This window comes from Chroicocephalus ridibundus, chromosome 5 (genome assembly GCF_963924245.1).
Source record: "Chroicocephalus ridibundus chromosome 5, bChrRid1.1, whole genome shotgun sequence".
Taxonomy (NCBI): Eukaryota; Metazoa; Chordata; class Aves; order Charadriiformes; family Laridae; genus Chroicocephalus; species Chroicocephalus ridibundus.
The window spans coordinates 9803767-9829677 of record NC_086288.1 but is presented as its reverse complement, the minus strand read 5'-3'; the positions used below and the strand labels follow the sequence as shown (position 1 = coordinate 9829677).

The 25911-nt window shown below is 40.3% G+C and overlaps 1 protein-coding gene across 4 annotated transcripts in view; it reads right to left on the bottom strand.

Annotated features, from left to right (window-relative positions):
- Positions 1 to 25911, bottom strand: part of NR3C2 (nuclear receptor subfamily 3 group C member 2) — a 218531-nt gene that overhangs the window by 71079 nt on the left and 121541 nt on the right. The window lies entirely within an intron of this gene.

The window sequence follows — 25911 nt, the reverse complement described above, 5'->3', positions numbered from 1 at the left end:
CTACGTTTCCATACAGGATGTAGTACCCTGCTCTGCAATTAGCTCACTGTTACGACTGAATTTCAGGAAGTACAGAGTGTAAAATAAGATTCGTGTGAAATACCAAGTTCATTTAAGGGAATGTTTGAGAGGCTGGGGTGGGACGGTGTATTCTGGAATACGGAGCGCTAATTGGTAATGTAAGGATTTCTAGTGACTACATGGCTCCCTATGCCATACTCCTTCAGTGAATACTCTACTGAAAATATTCACCTCCATAAAAATATTCATATTTGTAAGCGTATATGGAGCTGAAGCCTGTTACACTCTATTCACTATTCAAACTGCTTATTCTGCCCCGCTATCCTACTGGCAGATTCAGGTGTGGATTAAACTGTCTTTACAGTAATCATATGCAACAGGCAAACTAAGAAAGAACTTCTGTTCTCATAGGACAGACAGAAAAATCAAGGTATATAGCGTTAATTCTGGGCTTTGCCACTCCCTTTTATAATTTGCAATTCCGGACCAACTCCTTCAATACGATTCATGCTATTTATATAAGATATTACTAGAAAAATTGTCAGTTTGTTTCAGAAAGTAAAACTTTCCCCAACTCTTGATCTCAATGAAAATGTGCTGTTAACTTTTTTTTTTTAAATTAGAAGTAACTACCCTTTGGTTTTTGCAAACATTTTGAAGTTCAAATCTGCTGTGTTCTTGCATTTAGCATGCTCAGCAGATCATAAATTTTATTCTGTGTGAATGACACATTATCTTCAAAGCATATTTTTCTCTTGCATTTTGCATGTACAGTTTACTACAGCTCAGACGGGAAATATGCTAAATTCATAATAATGAATATTACTATGAATAATAGTGACAATTTAAAATATTGCCAGCACATACACCGACAAGTCTTTTCCTCTGGAACCTTGGTCAGTAGTAATTTTCTTTTAAAGGCTGCAAGCAGTACCACCACAGAGTCTTTTAGCAGAATCTCTCAAGATCCGAAACACAGAAATGTTGACCAAAGTAATATCACATGGTCACGAAAGTAAATTTAAAAAAAAAGTTTTCTGCATTTGCTTGTTGGCTTATTAAAAAGGAGTCTGTTTTATCCTTTGAAATATGTACATGTCTGCCTATTTATTTTCCCCGTTTTTCTCTCCAGTAATCTATTTTATCAGGAACCTCAGGTCTCTTATGTCAGGTAAGTCTGAAGAAACAGTCAGAAGAAAGAGGATGAGGGGACAGCAGAAGATTCAACAATTATGATGAAATTTCACAGTACGTTTAATGTTAAACCACTCTAACAATCTAAATCAAAAAGTTAAATTAAATAGCAGAAAGAGTATTACATCCATCATGATCACTACTTTCATCTTTAAAGGGACAAGCGGGTCCTTCCAATCACGCCCCCGAAGTGGGTGCAGAATTTCCAGGCTGCAGAGCCACGCGTCCCAGCCCTCTCCGCCCTGCCGAATTCCGGTCAGGCTTGCCAGGCAGCCCTGTCCACATCCCTTGTCCACAAAGCCCTGAACGGGGCAGGGCAACCCTCCCGCGCCCCTGAAAACAGCCACTTCGCCTTTTGCTTACTCGTCCGACCTCAAGAGGCTGAGCAACGTATCGCGTAGCAGCAAAAACACTGACAAGTCGAAGCCTTCGTCTAATTATCCCAAATTTTATTGGAGACCACCTCGCAAGTGACACCCCCGTGGCCCCCCTTCAGCCAGGCATGCTGGATGTGATGCGTCCGGCTGCGGCGCTGGCACCGGGACAACCTCAAAGCCAGAGCAAATCTGGCCTTTTGGTGACAGCCGTCACACTGGGCGCTGGACCCATGCCTTCATTACCGCACCTTTTCACTAGGAATTGCAATTTGCGTTGCCACAGATATAAATTGAGCGGTGATCTTTCACACTGGAATCACCCTAGGTCTTGAATAACTAAAACCATGGATGACTCGATCTGCATCCGGTATTTTCGACACCTATAAAGTTACCACTGGGAGTTGAAAAGAAAAGAGTCATCTTTTAAAGCATACCAGATTTTTCAAACACATAATTCATATGCCAGAGTGAGATCTTGAAGATCCCTTCATTATAAGGGAATGTTTACTTCGGTAAAAACAAATATGTCAAATTTCAGCCCAAATGATGGTGGCCACTGAAAACAAAACTATTCGAAGAGACATAGGGCAACAGAAAAAAGTAATCTCACGGCATAAATACAGTATCACCAAGGCATAAATCAAATTATTCCATTCTACTTTCAAAGATCATTCTGCCTAATTGACATAATCGTGGTTTCAAGATGTGTTTTGCTTAGAGAAAACAAAAGACTAATCATGACATAACTTACATCCAGAATTCCCCCAAGGATTATGGTAGCTGCTCCTTCATGGTATGAATCCTCACCCCTTGCGTTCATTACATTTAAGAAAAACAAAATAAAAAAAACTCTATTCACATTTAGCTTCACAAGAAGCATGTTTGAAAACAGATTTTTTACAGTTCTAATTCAATTTTCATAATTAAAATTCCGGTAGTACTAAGCAGATTGAATTAATTTTAGTTTCCTGCAAGCAGCTATTTAATACAAACTCACATGAACTGAAATGTCATTGCTTACAAGAAGCGTACGAACGGCACAAAAATCCTTTGGGTTAACCTTCATAAAAATACAGCAACTTTCTTGTTAAAGTGACCGAAGTTAGCCACTGCCAAAGCTCAATTTCTTCAGCAACAGCTATCGGATCTAAAGCTTGCAAGAGAGGTCAGTGAAGGAGATGGATGCTTGAGGGTGGTGGGCATTTAGTGTAAATCCATTGTACGAACTTAATCTCAGTTTCACGTGGCTGACAACGTATTTTTGTATTCCGTAAATGGTGGGGTTCACTACTGGCACCAAAAGCAATTGATTTATCTTCGAAAAATGACAGTGACTAAAGGCAAAATTCCATTTGTCCGGATCATGCTTTGTAAGTAAAAGTGATAAAATTTGAATTAAGAAAACAGAAAATTTAAAAAGGTCACTAACATCAAAAACCTGATCTGCCGTCTACTTATGCCACATTTCAGTGTGATTTATAATTATGAGAGGATAATCCAGTCCTGTGCTTCTCCTAATACATCCCAAATTTCCTAGCTCTGTTTTGCCATCTTCAGAAGCAACTTTGAACCTGCCAGGCACCAGCATTAAAAGCCTCTCTGAAAAAGTGCACTCGTGTCTGAAAACACACAAAGAAAAGATCAAAATGAAAATTAAAAGCAGATGCACTTTATGTACTAAAAGGTTTTTTCCACTTTTATAAGTGGATTATAATGAAGTGTGGCACCGTGTTTCATACAATTTATTAATCCAGTCCCACTTATTTACACTCTGAAGCAGCATAATGATTTCAAAGTTGGAGCACAGCCAAAACTCACATGCAGAAATAATTAAGAAGTTACGTGTAAAGATCGGTCATTGTTGGGTTTCAGGGGTTTTTCAGAGAAAGACAGGCTTAGTTTTAGTTAACCAGAAGACCAAAGTTAAAGTAGCTGTAACAGAAGACGAAGTGCGTAAGTGAACTAATTTTTAAAAGGGAATAGATGCTACGAAAAGATGACTGGAGCCTGACTTGCCCTGACATTTCAGCCCCTCTAAGCCTGGAGAAGCTGGTACAGAAGACCTCTCTACACTAGTGCTGATGCAACCACGGAAACTCTAATTTTTCCAGATGGCCCCTATGCCCTGGTCTTGAGCTCACCCACAAAGCTGCACAACTCAGCAGAAAATAGCAAGAGACTAAAACTCAACATATTGTAGAAGCATAGAAAGCATGACTTTTGGGAGGACAAAGAAAAGCTGGAAATCAGAGTGCATAGGTCACGGTGGGGAGAGCGTACGACCAGATGACGCCTCCGCAAAGCTTCTCTGGCATCTGAAGGAGGCACACCATCATCCCCACAGGCTTTCTTGGACTGCTTGAAGGTCCACACTTTCTCCTGCAGTAGTGTTTTTGGCAAAGCAGAGCTGAAGCTAGTCCAAGAGTACAAAGCCATTTATACCTGTACAAAGCAAGCAGAAGACTCTGCAGGACAGGAGTGACAGTGCTTTATCTCTATTTTACCCAAGTTTAGATGTCTACACCAAGTAAAAGGGGAAAATCAGGCCATAATTGTAAGAAAATCCACTATTTCTTTGCAGAAAAAAACCCCAACACAGTCCTGGTTGGCAGTTTCCTTCTGGGCACAACATACTCCTCCTGCCTCTAGGAGCATCCTTACCCCTCATATTTCCAAGGTAATGGTCCCTGAAGACGTTGAGCCACTCAGCAGATCAGGAATGCTTACTGTAAAGGGTGAAGTACACAGATATGGAAATACTGTTGGAGATGCGCTCATGCAGGACATGTATTTTATTTATTCACTGATGCACAATGCCCAGTTCATTTTATCCACTACGTTTCTCATCCACTAACCTCTCTCTCCTCCTATTCCTCACCTGAAAAAAAACTATTTATACAGTAAGCAAGAAATCTAGAATCCAGTCCATCGTTATAATTTGTCAAGACTTACTTGATGAAAAGACCCTATGCCAATTCTGCCATTAAGAGTTTCTAAACCAAATTCCTACTGAGGATAAGCCACTGCCAAATGCAGACAGTTTATCACACTGGGAAGATATCCTGTAGAGTATCAGAGAGACTTGTGCTTATTTTGATCTTTTCACTGAAAGTAGGAAGAAAGGAGGAGGAGCTGTCAGCATAAGTGTGGATAGAAAAATAATACAAAAGGGTGTAGAGAAATTAGAAGCAAAGACAGGAAACAAGCAATAAAACTGCAGTTGGAAAAACGCTACTGCAAGTACCAAGGGAGTAATACAAAATAAAGAGTTAACAACAAAGCAAAATAACAAAGCAAAATTTGGAAAGCTTAAACGTGGAAAGACACCCAGGAATAAGACGATAATCTGGATGTAAGAAGCAATGCGGCAGAGGAGAACCAAGCGCCAATAACACCTCTGGCTCTTTCTGTAGGAGCATTACACAGCGGAGCAGGCTGGTATGGCAATGCTCTCTTTATGCATTTCTTTTCCAGCCACACCTGGAATATTGTATGCAGTTCAGGCACTTCATTACTGGAAGATATAAACAAACTGGAGGTAGTCCAGAGAAGTGGAACGGAAATGATTAGAAGCCGGAGGGAGTGATTTACCAAGAAAATTTAAAGTAGCCCTTTACCCGCCTGTAACTTCTCTGATAATTAGAGACGGGAAATGATAACAGCCTGGTTCAAGTCTCCAGTCACGTGCCTTAAGCCCTTTCACCTTGGGCACTTAAGCATGTGCTTAGTTTTAAGGATTAAAGAGTACACAAAAATTTTGACCTGATGAAGACAATAAGATTAAGGAAGGAAAATAATTTATGCTTCATACCAGTGAAATCCTCCCAGGATTGAATTATGACTAACTGAGCTACCATAAAAGATGGAGATTGTGTTGCTTGAAATTACACATTTTATTGCTGATAATGGAAAGAGTTATTCATATCTAAAGTTTATTTTCCGTAAGACAAGAGGACTATTCAAAATAAACAGTGTTACCCGCGTACACAAGTCTTTGCCACGAACATTCAGCATCAACTTTTCCTGCCGAGGTAAAGAATCCTGACTAAGCAAACATTTTTACCCTGGAATGTGTAAGCCAGGTGGAACCATTCTGAAAAATGACAAATTACATCCCAGCAGGAAAGTAACTGGATTCTCCTAGCTCCTCACGCACCGACATTGCTGGAAGTGATTTTTAGGAAGGCAGCATTTTATATAATTGTTGAGCTGTCAGCAGGGCTCTACTGAAAGACACTTTAAAAGTCATGTAGACACTGTCAGAGTCTGATCTAGGGAACAGGTGATTACCATTCACACAGATTTTGCATGCAATCGGGGGAAAAAAAAAAAAAAAAACGCAACAAAAACACCCCTCTCCCCACCCCCAGAAAAAAACCCACAACAAAAAAACCCAATCAAAAAACCCCCAAATAGCCCCGCTGCAGGCAGCCTGCAAGCAAGTCTGCTAGGATGCAGTTTGCTGTATAATCCCGAAACAAGATTCCAGGCCAATAACCGTGTTTGGGCACATAGGATTCCCCAGCCCCTTTACCAATAGGTGAGGCCTCCCAGAAATGTTATCTTAAAGGTAACCATGTGCCTCCACACCCTCCCCTGCACCTAGCTTGTGCTTAAAATCACTTCTTGGTGCTCCAAATAACAAAGTTCATAGTTCTGCTGTGGAGAAATACCCTGGACAGAGTTTTAGCTCATAAATAGGGAAAAACAAAAAACCAAACCCAAAAAACCTACGGCAGGGGAACAAGACAGTAGTCTGCAGTGTTTGTTGGGAAGCTAACACTTATTACTAAAATTGTGTTGGATATGCATATCTGAATAGCATGCTAGCCTAGGCTCTTGTCTATGCAGGTAATGCAAGCTTTATATTACAATTTCTGCAATATTTTTATAATTCAACATTTACCTGCAACCTACATTTAGATTTATGAGACTGAGATAAGAACTGGCACAAAGTCAACAGGCCTCAGGTTCAGTGCATCAGTGCCTTGATTTTATATTACGATTTTTTTTATGGACTTTCTGCACTACAGTTTTAAAGGTTTGGCAGAAGGTAAAATGACTGCATAGTTGATCATTGCTCTCACTACTTACAAGGTGGTACCTATAAGCCTCAGAGTTCTACTCCAGGGACCTTTTTTTTTCCCCTTTCTTTGTATAGTATATGTCAAAATTGAATCTGCAAATTGGATGAAATCTGTCAAAAAACAGATTATCATCAGTGGATCTTGTAGGCCTACATATAGTTAAGGTTGCCTGACACTTCTCATTTTAAGACCTCATTTTCTATTGCTTATAACTTTACCACATATTAGCAGTTAGGGCTGAAATTTTCCATGCTGGATGTCTGCCTCAGGCTGAATTTTATTTTGTGAGTGTAGGAATGTATCAGCTAGAAGTACTAAGCTAGCGCAAAGTAAGTTTGTGAATAAGGGTAGGGAGAAACATGTTGGTTTTCCCCCACGTTACATTTTTCACAGACATATTTGAGAAGCTCAAGAGCCTTCACACTTTGAGACAGACCCTTTGAAGCATCACTGCTCTGATACCACAGATGTGCCTTTTGCCATCTCATACATTATCACTTAAAATTATAACGGATCACAGTATAAAACACTGAAAAGTTGCAGTTCATACGTGATATGATTTGCAAAGGTTTTGGTGGAGGTTGGCTGCCAACCTCCAAAGTTTCCTTCTGCAAAGAGCGTGGACCAGGGCAGAGGGTCTGAGCTGAGCCTGTGCTCCGGCCATCTCTTCCAGGTCCAGGTGATGCTTTGGCACGGGGACTCCATGCCAAAAATCCCCATTATGTTCCCAGTATGTGGCAAGGGAAGAGTTTGCAGGGAAGAGGAACAAGGCACAGGCTAGGAGAGCAAAGGGAACCACCGGGACCTTAATGAGGAGAGAGGAGAGGAGTTTGGGGAGGTAGTAGACTTGAAAGGAGAAAGGCTCCCAAAAAAAAGCAGTAGAGGAAGGAAGGAGATATAGGCAGTGGGATATTGGAGAAGCCGGGGAAGAGGGGAAATGGTCAGGAGAGCCTGACAGTGTGGAAGCTGATGGCTGAAGAAGAAAAGGTCCAGAGGTGAGTGTTGGCCAGAAGCAGAAGGGGCAGGGGATGCACATGGGGGGTTAACTGGATAAACAGAAGCAGCTGAGAAGAAAACTACTCAGGGGCAGTCAAGAGAATATCTACCTCTACGGCGTTAGGGCTGAATGCAGGAAACCTAAGACTGAATTCCCCTAAAAGATGGCGCAACCACCTCTACTTTACAGATTGGAAACTCAAGCCAAAAGAGAGTAAGGCCAAAAAAAAGTGTCTACTAATGCACTGAGCCTGACCGGTCACTCCCACAACTTGATTTTTCTGAGTGCTTAGCATTTTTGAGAGAGACTGCTTTCCAAGGAGGCTGACAACCCCCTGGGTTGGGCTACCAGTCTCCATGCGAGGCAGTGCCTGCTGGTAAGGCAGCTGGAGCCGTGTGCCAGTGCTCCCAGCTCTGCTGCACACAACTCCAGCTCTGCCCACAAGCTTTCCTGGCCCCTGGGACTTCATTTGCTGAGCCTATCTCAGGGGGTGAGCCCCAAACAGGCCTGGTGTCACCTCTGCTGCTCCTCTGGGGGCATGGGGAAAACAGCTGCTGGCAGCCATGGAAACTTACAGATGTAAGAAAGACCCCAAGAAACACTGTTTGCCCCCCAGGTTACTTCTGCCAGACAGCTACACGGCCTGGCAGCGGCCCCTCAGGTGCTGTGTAGCAGATGAGTGCTGCACCGAGGGAGGGATGTCCCACATGCATCCTGTTTCACCTCTCCCTCTTTGGCCCGCAGGCTCCTGAGTTAAAAAAAAACATAAGACATTACAGCAGCTCCACAGCACCTGATAACACCATACCGGTACAGGAGACTGCGAAATCTCCCTCATAACCTGCAGTTCAGCTTCAGGAGTTCAAATAAATATTTACCTTAGAAAATGATGACAACACTGGCTTTTGATTTACGTTCTGTGCTTTTCTAAAACTTTGTAGGAAGAGGGAATGGAGCTTTAAGGTCCTAACTGCTGAGCAGCGCGGCTCCATGCTCCCGCACTCCCTGGGCAGTCCAGCCTCCTCCCACACCTCTGGCTGGTGGGCAGAGGCAAGCACACCCCATACCCGATTGGGGGCAGGCGAATGCTGCTGTCCCCCCCTCAGCACACACTGCCTGCCCAGCCCGTTCAACAGCAGGGTAACTTCTGCCCACCTCGGGATGGGTGCCCACTGGCCGGCGAGGCCACCCAGCATGGCAGTTAGCACGATGTCCCATGTACACGAAGCTTGCACAAACCAAAAACAGTAGTAAAACTACAAACTTGAGAAAAAAAAAATAATTGGAAGTATCCTTCAACATGAATTTGTGAACCAGTACCATCAAAACGCGCAAGTAAGGCAAACTTTGGCAGTTTCTCTATCTGCACGCAGAAATTAAACTATGATGCTTGGAAGGGAGATGGATTACTGAGACATCAAAAAAAATGTATGGGCTGGGGAGCTCCAGTGCCGCATCCACACATCACACTATGGCTGTAACTAACACTCCTAAAACAGACTTTGCTAAATCAAACAATGTTTTCCTGCGCATACAATTACATCGACTTTAATTAGGTAACCAGCTCAATGGTTTTGATTGTTTTAGTTGGGTAAACACGTGACATGGACTGATCTATAATTAAGATGAACTTTAAAGATAAGTGTTCATGTTTAAGTGGTGGAGCGGACACATTTGTCGCTGCCCGAGGACGAAGGAGTAAAAGTACAAGTGGGAAGAGATCCTCTCTTCGCTCAGTCAGTGATTGCTGACCTCTGTTTTTCATTATTACTAGGAAGTGGTCAGTTAACCCTCATCATTAAGCAATAAAGCGTGACAGAGAGTGATGATTAACGCGCTGCTCACAAATACGGTTCAGGCACGAGGAGAAACCCATGGTGGGTTTCTGGCAGTTTTAAATGGCCATTAGTTATGGTTGTGCAAAATGAAATTAACCCAGCTAATCAAGCACTGAGAAAGCCACGGTTCTGCTGAGGGTCAAGGGTTCCCAGCAAATAAAAGGCACAGTATGCTTACATACCATGAAAAAAAAAAAGAAAACACGAACCAAAAAACCGCCCCTGACAGGCTGATGAATGGAAATGAATATATATGATAAATTTGACCAAACAGTGAATAAACATAATACCCGCACTGCACATATTAACTGAGAAAACGTCCACATCTTAAAGAAAGAAACAAAAGGGAAGCAACAGACTGACTTCAGCCATCACCAAGTTCACGAGCAAACTACTAAAACATGCTACAGAATACCTGTTGCGCTGCTGCAAATGACCTTGTCCCCAAAATTCTTTTCGACTGCCCTCCTCTGCAGCCAGGTTCGCTATTGTACCCCTTTACAGACTCAGCCACACGGACCCCTATGCCCCTTAGGCTGAATTTTGGCACCACCTGGATTATCACGTGTATTCCTCACGTTCTCAAATGGGTTTGCCCTCTGTAAACCCTTCTCCTAATCAGACCCAGAGAGCTGAGGAAGCACGCAGAGCAAATGCTAAAAGCGCAGGAGAAATACACAAGCTAAACATGCACACGAACATGTGCCAACTCATTCTGCAAGAAAGACAGGACGGGCCTAAGCACCAGGAGTTTTTTTTCCTGAAGAAGTACACTTCTCACTTTAAATTTAATCTTCCTTTGTCAGTCTTGGCAAGTCCCACCTCAAAATGTTACCTTCATGTCTGGAATGGGAGAAATGTTTTTACCGTGGCCTGCTCTGTGCCCTTTCCTGGATGCCAGAGGCCCTTCGCCCCTCTCTTTCTAAATCTTTGTTTCTGATTTCAGCTCAAATCTTAACTCGTCCCACATCTGGAAGGAAATAGTTAAATTCTAAGGATCTCCCTCACTTCTTCAGTTGACAATCTTCATTTTAAATTAATTTCTTGGAGACTTCACATGCATACTGACATTGGATTATGGATTGCATAATCCACATAATGCACATGCATATGGATTTTGGATTCCCCCCACCCGCATTATAGGGCAATACTTTAGATCTGGTTTTGCCTGCTGAATCTAAGTGCACACCTTTGCTTACAGAAGCACACATAGCATCCCCCACTTTTTTCTTGTGGTGGCATATTGTTCCTGCACAGTGAACCTGTTATTGAAGGCTTCAAGGACAGAAAGAATGGTGACAGTTACTTTCTCTTGTTCTTAGTGGAATGGTAATAGAAAATACAGTAAGTGTGAGAACGGCAATAGGAAGGGCTGAAATGAAAGTCAGAAAGATGATACCGTCCTTCAGTTCTCTATTTCTGGAACATTTTCTAACTCTATGGAAAAAGGGATGCTCAAGTAAGCAAATTTACCCAAATGCTGTTCAAAAACCCTCTGCTGTTCAACCCTGTTCTGTCTTATCACACAACTCTCTGAGCATGTACTAATACATGTTTTGCTTGTGCTTTTATGTCCTTCACTTTTTCATAAGCTTTCCACGAATGATCTTTTATTATTAAACATTCAGTGAAAGATCTCATCCTTGTCATATTTCCTCTTCCTACTTTTAAATGAATAATTAACATGGAATAATTCGTAAGTATTTTTTCTAAGCTTCTTACATGGAATTGTATTCCTTCACAAAACAGAAGTGAAACAAGCAAAGATGCAGCTCAGTGTGACCGCTGTATCCAAATGCTTGCACTATTTTCCGAGACCCTAATTTATTTGATACAGTTGTACGCAATGCTGCTGTATTAAAATATACACAGATCTCCCGTACTGGACAGACCGCCTGCTGCCCTACATTCAGCCCAGAGCACCCGCATGATGACACTGCAGAAGTATAAGAATATGAAATATCACTTGTAGTTTTCAAGGCTCTATAAAACACTTGCACACCTAGAATTCAACTGCCTGGCTGTGTGCACCTTGCATATGAAGTCATTAACTGCCACCCTCCCCCCAAACAAATGGACGTACAACCTGATAGTTCCGTTCACGAATACAAAGCTGTCACTGTAGGCATACTGTCTTCCTGTTATTACTAAAAAGACTGCAAGCAAAAGACATCATTTTAAAGTAGGTTAGTGTCTTTTCATTCCCTTTCTAAAATTTTATGAATAGTTTAGTATGCCAGTGCACACAACCTACAAAGTACTTATTATTATTTTTTCCCAATAGTCCGTCATTATCATTCTGTTGTATCAGAGAAAATTAGCACCTATCACTTACATAATTTCAAGCAGTATTGTTAAGAGTGGAATTTGCATGCATGATACGGTGTATAGGCTAACACAAGTCCATTTGCTAAGTCCACGTGGTAAAATGGATGAATAAATAATTGAATGCTTAGCTCCAAATATATAATTATTCTTAGAAAAAAAATTAGAGCACAAGTCTGTGAAAATACATATAATAATACTCATCTACAGCTAAATACCCTAGACAAAAAATGGCCTTTCAGAAATGGAATAATATAGCTAGATTCCTAAAATGTTTATAGAAAACTTGCATAAATGCCCAAGTTCTCAAAGTACAGGACTATTGCACTTCATCCCCACAGGCACTAGATACAAATTCAAAATGTTTTCCCAGCCTAATGAAGAAAAGACTTCACAGAGTACTTGTGCAGAGAGCATGCAAGAGGTTTGTAAACCTTCAAAGTGCAGTTTGAATTCCTCCTGTTAGAAAAAGTTACAGCTCGGTTGTTCTGATCTGTTCCCACACACAGTCTCTCCCTAAGAAAGTAACATTACCTTTTTTAATATCATCCATCACCCTGCTCTGTAATAAGCATCGCTGTTCTGACGTTGCAGCAAGAGCTGCTTGCCATATGTCTGCTTCCAACACACGAGTCGCGTTAGTTATTTGTTACATGTAAAGAAACGGGGGAGCGGGCAAGAAACATCAAGTGCAGTCCCTTGCTGTATTAGAGTGCAACATAAAGCAATTTCCAGGTGAAGTAAAATAAATAGGCGGGTAAAAATGAGAAAACTATGCTCTAGTACTTATGCCTGGTAGTAGCCCAAACAAATGTAAATATGCCATGAACAGGAAAGGGATGGGGGAAAATCCACTATTCTGGATACAGTTTTCAGCAAAAATCAAGAAGAATTAACAGCAAATGAGACAAGATATAGAAATCTGATACAACTGCATTAATGTTGATAGTAGTGACACCTGTTCTGGAAAATGTGTGAAACAAAGTTACAAGAATTCAAAATACTCTGTTTATCAGAACGGTCAGTAACACACAAATGGCAATGCCTTTTGTTGACATCTTGCAAGAACAGTACTAAAGGCTTCACAGAAATCCAATTTTCTTCTAGTCCAATACTATACTGTTTTTCTGTTTTATGGACATCACACTGTGTTTTAAAATAATGCATCTGTCTTTCTATTGCAGCGGCTATTTCCATTTTAGCATTTTTCTCACCCTGTGACTTGAAAGTCAGACTATGTTCTAAATCTCCAGAATAAATTTCTAAAATGTAACCCTTCCACATTTATTTTCTGATGCATTCATTTAGTCCTTCCGAATTTCTTCGGATATTCCTTTTCAAGGCAGGAATCATTGAGCAGTTTCAATAAACGTAAAAACCTCCTGCCTAAACCAGTAATTCCATTATAGCTTTTTGCTCTTATTACTGGTCACCTGGTGCACCACCGAAGAAAACCTGTAGACAGACCTTTTTTAAAATTATTAGTTAATAAATCAGAAAAAATAATCTGTTAGGAAGTATGGGAGTCAATCTCGAGAGGCACAATATCATTCAGACTTGACAGAGCTTTTAAGTCTGCCTTTCCCATTTGCAACCACATATTAACTGGCAGTGTGAGTCAGTGGGAGATCTCCATTAGGTCCAGGCAGACGCCTGAGCTCCTCTAGCAGTTAACCAGGCTCTGAGAGGTAAATCTGTGCTGGTGTTCTCCTGCACTCACTTCCTTTGATCTGAGCTATTTACTTTTCCACTAATAGATTGTGGAAGAAGAAGAAAAGCAAAGCAACTGATAGAGCAAAAAATGGCAGCGACATTTTCTAGATGAGAATCAACAAAATCCAAAGCAAACCCGTTCACTCTGAAAAGCAACAGTGGAGGCAAAGTCTGGAGCAAGGAAGACTTACCCTGGGAGGAGAAGGATCAGTCTCGGGAGCACATAACAAATGGGACATCATGGGCTGCACCCACGAGTGCTGAGGGAGCTCACTCCTGTCACTGAGAGACCACCCTTGGTTATCTTTGAAAGGTGGTGGCAATGGAGTGAGGCTCCCAAGGACTAGAAGCTAGGACGCAAGTGTCACTCTTCTCTTCAAGAAGAGCAAGAATACTTTTTTTTTTTTTTTTTTTTTAATGGTGAGGATGGTCAGTCAGGTTGCCCGGAGGGGCTGTGGAGTCTCTGCCCTCCACATATTCCTCCAAGATACTCAAAACCCAACTGGACACAATGCTGAGCAACCTGCTCTGAGCAGGAAGGTTGGATTAGATAATTTCCAGAGGTCTCCTCCAACCTCAGCAATTCTGTGATTATACGATAACGGTCGCTCATCTGGACAACGTTAATCCACACAAAATGGTGCTCTTTTCATAAACCTATGCATGTTATTCACAGCCTTTGATAGTCCTAAAGATATAAAGTGATTAAGGTGTATCTTCCATATCAAAGAAAAGTTATGACCCGTATTAGATGAAGTGTTACACAAGGAAGCTTGAAACAAAACAGAAAGTATAGCTTCTAAAAAGAAAAATTATATTGTGAAACATCTGCAGCGTATTCAGAAAAGACGGTAAGTTAACCACATCGTAATAATGTGTTTTGCTAACCTGTGCAGAAAACTCATACAGTGTAAAGGTTCAAACTGAAATATTAAACATGTTGGGATGTACTGTATGAACAAGGGTAAGGAAGGACGAATTTGAGGAACCCTAACATAAACTCCCTCTAATGCAAGTATCGGTCTGTACTAGTCTCCTGGTTTGAGGTAAAACAGAACCCATTTTCTTTTCAGTAATTTTGCTTTTCAGTTAAGTCTCTTCTAACTGAGTAACTTTCTGAGATTATGAAGCTAGATTACAGTCTTCATAAATTCACTTCAGTCAAATGGTTTAGGCACAGCTCCTAAGACCTTGAGGCACTTTGTTGCTACTTAGGGACAAGTAGCTTTGCCAGGAAGCACCACCATCATCAATGTTTCCTGCACACGACCACCACCTAGGAACCTTGCTCCGGTTGCTGTTGCTGAACAGGTAAGAAGTCTCAGACTTCCCAACACCTCAAAACCTGAATTCTGATCCCCACAGCAGATTACCAGAAGTCTCTAACTACATTATGTCTTACATCTACAGCCTTGGTCCTGCCTTGCCAGAGCTCTAGCTTATCCTGGGGAGAATGTGGATGGTGATTTAGGATGAATCAGGACCACCAAGTCAAAGGGAAACTTGTCCTCAGAGTCCACACTGGCTTGCTACCGAAAACAAAGTACATAAAGGATTACAGAGATTTAAAAAAAAGAGAGAGAGAGAGAGAGAGAGGAGGGAGAGAGAAAGTCAATGCCTGAGGCAGCTGAATGGTGCCCTGGAGAACCGGACTGCATCTCCTTTGCCATGAACTTACTCTACAATAATAAGCAAGAAAAATCACTAATAATCCTCCTTGTTTGCTGAATATCCAACTTGAGATCCAGAGTCTGATTTGCAGTGGTTTAAGCAATCATAGCTGCAACTAAAATCAAGGGGAATCACACTTTGGACATATTAAGTGCTATAAAATGCCAAGTACTTCTGCCCCCTGAAGTCCTAGATATCATAAATCATGAACCCCAAATCAGTGGGTATGTCTAAGCTTAATCTGTGTCTTCACTCCTCGACCGTAAAACAGCAGTAATAACCACTCATCTTATCTCATATTGCAAGGATAAATTAAACAATGTTTGTGAAGCGCTTAGATATTATAGTGATGAGCACCACAGAAAAGCTCTGTAAGAAAGGAGTAATTATGTCTTCTGAGCAAGGGATGAATAGTAATCAGCAGTGAAGGCACAGGACTATACATTGAGCAATGAGAGAATACAAGATATTGAATAGCCGCTCATTAATTGAACGTTATCCAATCTGTTCAATGAACAAGGCAGAGGTCTAATGGAAAAAGTTGTATGTGATTGTATAATTAAGGCTGAATTAGAAATTACATGCAGTGTAGATGAACAAAGACCACGCAGGCCATTAGCATTCATTATTTTCATATTTAGTTGTGATTTTGCAAACTTCCCCGCCCCCCAACATATTTTTAAAACAGCAAACTGAAAGCAGCTCAAAACCCCTGAAACCCACTGTTGGAACTAATATGAGAACCCACACAGAGGAGCAGAAAGGGATGGAAGAGGATACAACCACCTCAGATGGCCCTGCCACTCCAAACTCTGAAACGGGAGAAGAAAGGGTCTGCCACACTGCAGGACATCAGCAAGTTTTACTGCACAGGAACCACAGCACGTGTGAATCCCAAGCTGCACACCACCACCACTCTTGAAATGGACTGACTGACCCACACTCCCTTTCTTAGAGCTCTGGATTTGGCAACACAGCTCTGAGAGACGTACCAAACAATTTTATAGGTTAAAACCAGGTAATAATTTTGTCTTACAGGATTTCCTCTCCTTAAACAATAAAGACCTGTGGACTTCAAAGTTGACCACAGGCCATTATTGTTTCTGAAAAACCTGCTAAAACTGTCTCAGCGTAAGTCTAGACTTCAAACCTAACAGAGGCACTCCCAACCTTCAACAACCCAAAACTGTGCTGCAAAAAAAGGCTGAAATCCTGGCTTCTTTTAAAGCAATGGGAGATCTGCCATTACCTTTTCCCACTCTATTTATAACTGAGATGCCAGCAGATGCCTTGTTCCCTCTGTCTATAACAGACAGATCTGTATGTACATTTTATCTCATTTTTTTTTCGTCTGGAGACTGTTTTCCCACCCTCTTATTTAAAATGGGATTAGGAGGTACAAAAAGATGTTTTGTTTCTGGCTTTATGCATTTATATATTTATTTTGAGGTTTTATCTATTTAGAATTTCTTTCAGCCACAACACTGCAAAATTCCTTATCTTTAACACTATTTTGCTGAAAGCACCTTGCAGGATTATCCCCCTTTTGGTTCTTAACTACTTAACCTGAGACTGGAAGAGCCCTTTCAGGTGCTAAAATTTTTCTGAACCTTGAGGGTTGTAGAGGAGAAGTGCTATTTGCAACTAAAAGTGAAAATTATAACATCGCTTCGATAAGCTGCCAAGGCAGGCAGATAACAGCATTTTACAGAGTGGTATCTCTTGAGAGGCAGTACCATAGTTGTAAGGAGCTAAAGCATCTGACTAAGGATGTTTTATGATATTTGATATGCTTGATACTGTTTGATACAGAAGATCTTGTACATATATTTATGTCCAACTGCAAACTCCAATTTGAATGTTCATGCTTTAGTTATCCATTAACAGTTGTATTGTACTAGGCACTACAAAAAAGCCACAGCGGCCCACCGTCCAAGAAGCCAGACCAATTATACTTCAATGACAGAGGATTTCTCTGTAGCCAGGCTCTCACTTGAGGCGATTTACCAGCAAACGTAACCAGCCATGAGGTCACCTGATGGGGTCTGGGGGTATCTGCAGAGGCTTAGCTTGATAGAATGGAGCTATTTCAAAAGGACTTCACTCTCCTGAGCTTTTTTTTCTGAACTCAAAATGAGAAAAGTCATCGCAGGAGACAGACATTCATCTACTAGTACAAATACAAAGCAATTCTGCCTTATAGAAGATCCGAGCACTTTACAACAATTTTTAAAAACTAGAGTCCTGTATCCCTGTGAAGATCTGGGCATCCCCCATCGTTACAAATGGCATATCCTAAAAACCTATTAGTTGGTTCATCCTCTCTTTTACTACTCATGCTTCCTTCATTTTTGGAGTCAGATGAACTCTCCACCCTTCCAGGACACAATATTAACCAAAAAAGACTTCTTTGGCTTATCCTTTACTACCACAGATAACCAAATCGTATTATGTATCAGTTACTTCTCTTACACTCCATTTCAAAGTAGGTACTTAAATCCTTCTGACTCCTTTCAGGGAAGCACCCCCAAAAGTCCCTCTTTTTGGTGGTTTGCAGCTTTCTCAAAATATCAAACTAATGCAATTTTTACGCGTTTGCTTTTGTTTCAGTACAGTTCTTAGTACAAAATAAATTCTCCTCCCTCTCAGTTGTCTATTCCCCCACTGTGAAATATTTATAGACAGCAATCATATCCCAACTCAGACTCTTTTTGGATAAACTAAAAAAAGCTAAAAGCATTTAGTCACCTGACGTAAGATAAGTTTTTATTCCCCAGATCATTTCAGAAGCTCTCCTAATGTATCTACTTGACTCCGAATCAAATTGTCTATAACATGCTGGTGACCAGAAGTATACACAATACTCCACATAAGCATTCCCAGCATCATTTGTATCATGATGGTGTGAATACTTCCCCATTGGCTCGAAATACTTGGTGCATCCAAACATATGGATTTTGTATAATTACATTACGCAATGCCTCAGCCATGTTGGAACTACTACCTAAAAGGTGAATTTCCCAGGAAGCACCCTGTCTACCTTCCCTATGTAGCATACAGAAGAAACCCATTCCTTTTTAAAGAAAAGGCAGTTGAAGTATTAAAAAAAAAAAAAAACCACTAAACTAATGTCTGTGACATTTGAACTTTTGTTAGCCAAAATATTTGTGGCTACCTTAAATCAGCATGCATTCTCAGGGCCATCCCACTTCTATGAAGACTCTGATCTACGCAAATGTTACCCTGTGGTGTGTTATAAAAGAAAACAACTAAAAAAAATAAATAGTACTGCAACTCAGCTGCCTGTCACATCACAGGAATGCCAAAATTTCCCCTCTCTTATAAGGATACAGAAGGTAAGCACGTGAAAGCCTGTGTGATGCTTGAATTTGTGGCGATGGAAGGCTGTTACCGAAAATAAACGAACCCTACCACTGCATATATGTTCTGTTTACTGCATATTGTGCTTGTGCAGGCTGGCTATCACCTACTGAATATATTATTTTACAGATGAAGCAGTCTAGAAATTAGTATTCATAAAACAAAGAACAAAAGACAAACAAAAGAGTGCAGGAAAAAAAAATAGTTGCGCGCAGACCTCCTAGCATCGTGCAAGCGTTTTTCAAGGCTAGACAACAGCCTATATTTAAATTCTCATCCTTGTACTTGTCTCTCCCTCTCTACAGCAACACCCGCTTGCACGGTAAATAAAAGTTACAAACAAAAAATTGCAGATGTTGGGAAGTCTTGGGGGAAGGAAGAAATTGTTAATGCTTTTGGAAAGGAATGAACGCAGATTTTTACCTTTCTTGATACAAAATATTTCCTTCAAATAATTTTCCCCGCCATTAACCAACTTGTGGTTCTTTGTGGTGCTGCAGCTGCTACACTCACTTATTCTTTGCTTGTTTTAAAACCAAGACACTGCATCACCTAGACAGTTCGCAAACCTACCCCCCTCCTTTCTGAAATGCAACCGCAGTACACTTGCTGGTTTAGCCCTGCACTCCACATTTAACACGCATCCAGCATTTCTTTTTGAGCGTCAGTCAGAGTTTCTCATGGAGGTCATGTATTCCAAGAGCCACAAGGAAAGCTTTTCCTCATATTCTGCCCCTCCCTAGCTTTAAAAAACATACAATTGTAATACATGCTCCATCCTTTATTAATCTTTCCTTTTTTTGTGTCACACCTTGTTTTTCTTTCCCCTTTTTGGGCTCCCGATGCAAACCTTTCTAGCTTCTTCCTCCTACCAGCCTCCTGAACTCTGAGCTCCTAGTAACTAAAGCCACCAGGAGCAGGAACGAAGACTTCCTTTCACTGAGCAATACTGCCTGCCAGAGCGAAAAAGCAGGAAAAGTCCTTTTTGTATCTATGAAAAGCATGGAAGGCTGGTGGCAGCTTCAAACCTACGATGACTTAATTATTTAAATTTTATTTTACACCTATTAACCATAGCATACCAAGTAAAAGTAGCAGCTGCTACGTGAATCTGACCAGCTCACTTGCCCTCAGCAGATCACCCATCTGCTTGCTCTTCACCTAATATTTCTGTTTGATAGGTTGTAAAACAGATTCTTGCAACAGGTCAGGAACAGAGTCAACTTCAAATCCCACATAGAAATTTCCCGGAAAACATATGGACATCTATACTGAGTGATGTCGAATTTAGAGAGGCCACTGACCTTATGAAAGTGGATAAAAGGAAAATTACAGCCTGTGATGGAAAAAAACCACTGACTCCATTACAGTGAATGAACAAAAGAGTGGAGAGTAAAGAACTGTACGTATAATTAATTCTAGTAATACAGACCTACAAAATTCATGGGTGCACACACTGCAAAATGGTGTGGAAAACGCCTTTCTATAATGTATCAATTTCAGCTTCTACAGCATAAAAAAATATTGCTTCTTAAAATAATCAGTAAGGTAAACTTTCCTGTTCACCAGTGGTATTTTATAAAAATATATTACGCTAATTAAGCAAATTCTTCAAGAGCTATATATTCCAGCATTTAAATTCTTATACCTTGATTTTTTTCCAACTTTAATTCAAATGAAAAAATTTAGGAGGTGCACACAGAGGCTTTGGTTTCTCTTTGTTTTCTACTGGGGGGGTGTAGAGCCCTCGGAAGTTCATGGGAAAACCAAAGGAAGATTACCTGTTTCTGAAAAAACGTGTTACATATATCACTTTCCCTCTGTGTGGCCTTCTGGAAGGAGACTCAGAGTACTTCCAAAAAAAAAAAAAAAAAAAAAAAAAAAAAAGAAAAAAGAGTATCCCTGGGACATTATGCATCTGGCCCATTGCTAAACCGTTGCACAGTGCCTTTGCTTGCCAAAGAACTGAATTTATCTACCACTGAATTTTCAGGCTGGCAATAGCTTGCAATCCTTCATGTGAAGATGAGACTCTAGAAAGCTGCTGGATCCCGTTGGTTATGGCAAAAAGATCGTCCTCGGTGGCTGGGAAGGCAGCCTGGGAGTTACCCCAGGTGACTGGTGGGTTGGACCCTCGATCTTGCAGCCCAGGTTGCTTTGGTTTCTGTGTTTTCAGAGCAGCCCAGCACAAAGGGAGCTGAAGAATGGCATTTATTTTCCGTAACCCTATCTTTGAGGCAACCTCGGTTCCCACAGCTGTGCCGAGTCCCTGCAGATTGCTACACAAGAAATTTCATCCCTTCCACTACTGAAGCCAAGTTTTGGATAACCTGCTGTTCAAACACACAGTGGAGGTAGGATTTCTTTGTTACTTGTCTGCTCGCTGAGGTGCACAGCACATTTACTATATCCAGGAGGCCATTTAAATAAGACGGCATCAGATTAGACTTCGAATAATTTCCTTGAGCCAAATTTCCCCCTCCTTTCAATAGGCAAATAACAAGTGTTGAGGTGAAAACAGAAATGCAACCCTAGAACGTTCTGCTGCTGTGGCTGTGTTTCTACTTCAGAGGTGAAGAGAGATCTATGTTTCTGACTTAAAATAGCAGAAATAGCTTCAAGGCGAACCTCCTGGAGCAGAAATCAACAGCAAAATCTGAAATTTATTGAACATCACATCTTTATATTAAAAAAAAAAAAAAGGCAAGCTTCCCTATAACTAACACCATATAATTTGTTAATTTTTCCATTTTAAGTAGCCAAAAATCTCCCCGCAAATATGCAAAATAACTGGAAGATGTTGGTCATTTCTGCTGCAGTCTTTAGCACCATTTGGAGATGAAAAAAATGCCTTCCTTTTTTCTTACCTTCAAGCCAAAGGAAGAATGAAAGATTAGCTTTAGCAACTTAAGAAGTGATATAAATTTTGATTTAGGACAGATTACCTCATACTTGTCTGGAACTTGAACAAATGAAGACTAAAAATGCAAAGCATACGCAAGAACAGCTGTGATTTCTGACTTCAAGCTTCTTACTCTCCTTACAGAAAGCTGGTTCAGTGGAAAAAGAGAAGACAAGACTGGCCAGGTACTTCAGGTTCCCTCAAGGTATAGTGGATTTTCAGCCTATGACTCTATTAATGATCATAACTTAAAGTTTAAATTACTTTATGATCTGCCATAACTGTAACTTAGAAAATCATACAATATAGTTATCCTAGGTAAAAATGTATTATAAATACAAATGTCTTAACTTTTGCAGTGACACCATTTATCAACACTTTTATGGTTAAAGGATTTTAGTGTTTGCAAGGCAAATCAAATTTATATTAATGACACACAATCACGTTTCTTCATACCAGACTCATCAAGTCAGTCATCAGAAAGTTCATGCTTACTTGATATCAAAATTTTGCACTTCAGTAATTTACATCCCTGTAATGAATTCCATCTGAAATTACTTTTGAAATTTCACCAATAAACCCATTTTAATACTTTTTTGGTCTACAGCTCTCCTTCTCATAAATCCATTAGACATTTCCTGCAAGTCCCCAAAATAAGATTCACTGGGAATACAATTACCAGATGTATAATTAGAAATGCAAGCTTTAGTCTCCTTGTTGTTGTATACTTTCTTTTTTTTAAGTTTCAATGCAGTTCCTTTCTATTATAACCCCTCTGTTTTATAACGTTTCAGAGGAGCGCAAAGGAATCAGTACTCAAAGGCTGTTCGAGGAGGGCTGACAACGTTAGCAATTCTAGCCGAGACCCAAAGAGCAGGGTGATGTGCAATGGTCCCTCTCTCAAAATCCCCCTTCTCTCCGTTTCCACGCTTTTTGACACAATTTGTCTCCCCACTTCATAGAATCATGGAATGGTTTGGGTTGGAAGGGACCTTTAAAGGTCATCTCGTCCAACCCCCCTGCAATGAGCAGGGACATCTTCAACTAGATCACTTGTTCTTGTCCTTCCACCTGAACACCAGTTGCTCTCTCCCACAATTTCCATCCACAAATATCTTTTGAAGGACTACCCGTACATAACTTTTAAAATTAAAGTAAATAAAACTTTCATTTAATCAGTAGAAACTAATGACCAAAAGCCTCTTCCCCTTCAAGGAGAAAGATTCCTCCATTCAAAGAGGGCACAAACTGAAACACAGGAGGGTCCATGTGAACACGAGGAAGCACTTTTTTACTGTGAAGATGACCAGTCACTAGCAGAGAGGTTGTGGAGTCCCCATCCTTTGAGATATTCAAAAAGCCATCTGGACATGGTCCTGGGCAATTGGCTCTAAGTGGCCCTGCATGAGCAGGGAGGGTTGGACCAGATGACCTCCAGAAGTTCCTTCCAACCTCAATAATTCTGTGGTTCTGTGAAAACAGCACCAGCTGTAGCTGCCGTATTTAGTAAAAATTGGAAGAGGAGGCCATTTTTGACAGAATATAATTTCTCATGCCACTTTCTACTGAAGAATATTTAGTGGATCAAGTCAGAAACATGTGTGTGTGCACACAAACGCAAATAAGGTGTGTAAAATATTCATAAATCTTTAAGAAGTCTATACGCATGATTTCAGGGAAGCAGTGAATGAAACTGGAGGAAATCTCTTCTATTCTTTTACTACAATCTTTTAGAGAGGGAACAATTCATTTTTACTCAAATAAATTAGACACTGTTATTTATAAATTCCCCAGAAAGTTGTTTCTACGTTCACAGAGGGAGTTTTTACTGTTTTCTTTGTAATAAAGACAAGAATGAAAACACTTAAGTAAAGAACACAGCTTTAGCTCAGAGATGAGACAGGTACACCCAGGATCTACATTTAAGGTAGCTCTTCCACTTTGATTTATTTTTTATTTATACCATGCACTAAACTACCATAGTTTTAAAAACATCCTCATGAACATATGACACAGAGTAATCACTAAAATATTTCATTTAAAATAGGACACCTCAGGATGGGGTGTTTTACTGGTCATATACCCGACTGAAAAAATTTATGACGGCTCTACAAAAAAATTTTTGTTGTTACAAAACTACCTACACAAATTTTTATTCACATTGATTCACACTTATTCACAAATTTTTAGTCACATTGCATGTTTTGAGCCCAAATGCATATTATGTTTTTACTATGTTCTTTTGTGGCTAATAGTCGACAATGTACTTTTATGCACATATATATATAAATAAATATATACATATAAAAAATAGAAAAGTGCAAGCCAAATTTTCAGTGTTTGCATAACAACAATGCAACTGGTAGCATCAAGAGCTCACAGTCATGTGCATACCAAGCAGAAGTCTAAAAAGCATTCACATACCACTAGCAGGAACACGTATGGTAATATAATAATTCTAAAAAATGTATTTTGAGCTAATCTAAAACTCCTATCTTCAATTTTTAGGGGTGACAGGGTTGTTTTGTCTTTAATTTTTTGAGGGTTTTTTGCTTAACTCATAAACTAACAGTAATTACTGATAAATTTTAACTATGTTTTAAAAAAATATTTCTATGCCCGATTACAGAGTAATCCTTTCCTAATAATTTTGGCTTCTGAGGCTTGGAAACGTAGTCTTGCTACTTTGTTAACTCATAAAGGGAACCCTTGGTATTTTTTCATAAATTCCTGCAAAGTTGGATAGGGATATCCAATCGGATTATGTCAGAAAGGACATCAAAAGAGAAGGGCATGGTAAACGTAGATACACAGTACCTCAAAATTACAGCGACTCAAGACTGGGAAGGAAGCTTTCCTGAAAGGCAGGAAGGAGGAAGGAAGATAACAAAAGGTGCTTTCCCTTCACACAGTATGTGCAGGTGTATGCAAAACCTCACCACCACTGCAACAACAAAAAATATCCTCATGACTCAGAGGCCAGTTAGACATGGATGTCCATGACCCATCCATGATGTGGCATGGAAGCACACAGAGGAAATCACTCAGCGAAAATAAGTAAGGTTTTTCAGTTCATGTGCTACGTTCAGCACTAAAAACTCAAGGAAGAAACTAGGGAATGAAGGTGGCAAGGTCAGCTATTGCACAACAGCGAGAGAAAATGCTTTCAGAAGAGGGAAACCTTTTCCGTGTCCTTATAACTTTGGGAATTTCATTTCAATTAGATTGACAGTTTTGATGATAGACAGATAAGTAGATTGATAGAGAGATATTATATGAGGTCCTGACCTCAATGACGCACGAGCCCTCCAGGTCTATTTAACAGAGAGCTAAATCCTTATTGCCATCAGCAGCAGGTTTAATGATTACAGAAGAAATTAATCAGATCACACATACTGCTTCACTCTTCTCAGTGCACAAGCTGGACACCATATTAAGAGTTTATTTTCTCCCTTCTAGGTTTTTCTTCATGAAAATAAACGAGCAAGTAGATAGCGCCTGCTTCATTAGTGGTTGTAAGAACATCTATTCATCAGCAAAGACTTCAAAAGATCTATACAGTATTTAACGTCCTTTGCATGCCATGAACTCTTACTCTTTATCAGGTATTAAAAACTTAATTTTTATCACTTGAAGAAATTGCTTACAAAGTCTGTAAAGGCCAAACATTTTCTTTTACCCTAACAACCCAAGCCACAGAAAGGCAACACCTACCAGAGGTCCTGTAGCACTCTGAGCGATCCTAACTTCTTTCTATTGAGATGCCGCCCAGGAAAGACTAGCTATACCATAATTAACATAAAATAGGGAGATGTCAGCAAAACACTTCTATCAAAATATAATCCTCATGAAAGTCCTAATTCTTAATGAAGAAAACAATCTCTAAGAAAAGCACCATGATCAATTCGTGCTTCCTCATCAGTCTACTGCAGCAGAGTAAAGCCACTTCTCTTTTGCTGAAAGATGAAGCAGATGCACTACTGAGTCGAAAGCCCTGGAGGCACCTACAGGGAGATAACTGACCTAAGTGAATTATACTGTCATATAAGCCTGCCAAAGCATGAGAAGACAACCGTGTTCATTCTCCAGTACGGGAAAAGCAGCAGTATGTGTATATTAATTGTGTCTGTGTCCATTAAAAATTACAAAAATCCGCTTGGAGGGGGTAGAGAAGCAGCATGATTCAGCAGTGACATGAAGTAAACCAACGCATCCTTTAGAAAGTGTACACGGCAGAACACCCTGGCATATTCTACATAAATTATACCACACGTAATTGGAGTTCATTCAGCTTTTTTTTTTCTTCAGATTAACAACATAGAATTTTACCAACGGCAGAAAACACCTAGGAAAACATGTATGTGCACGTGTGTATATATATTTCTATTTAGAAAACCCAAAGCCG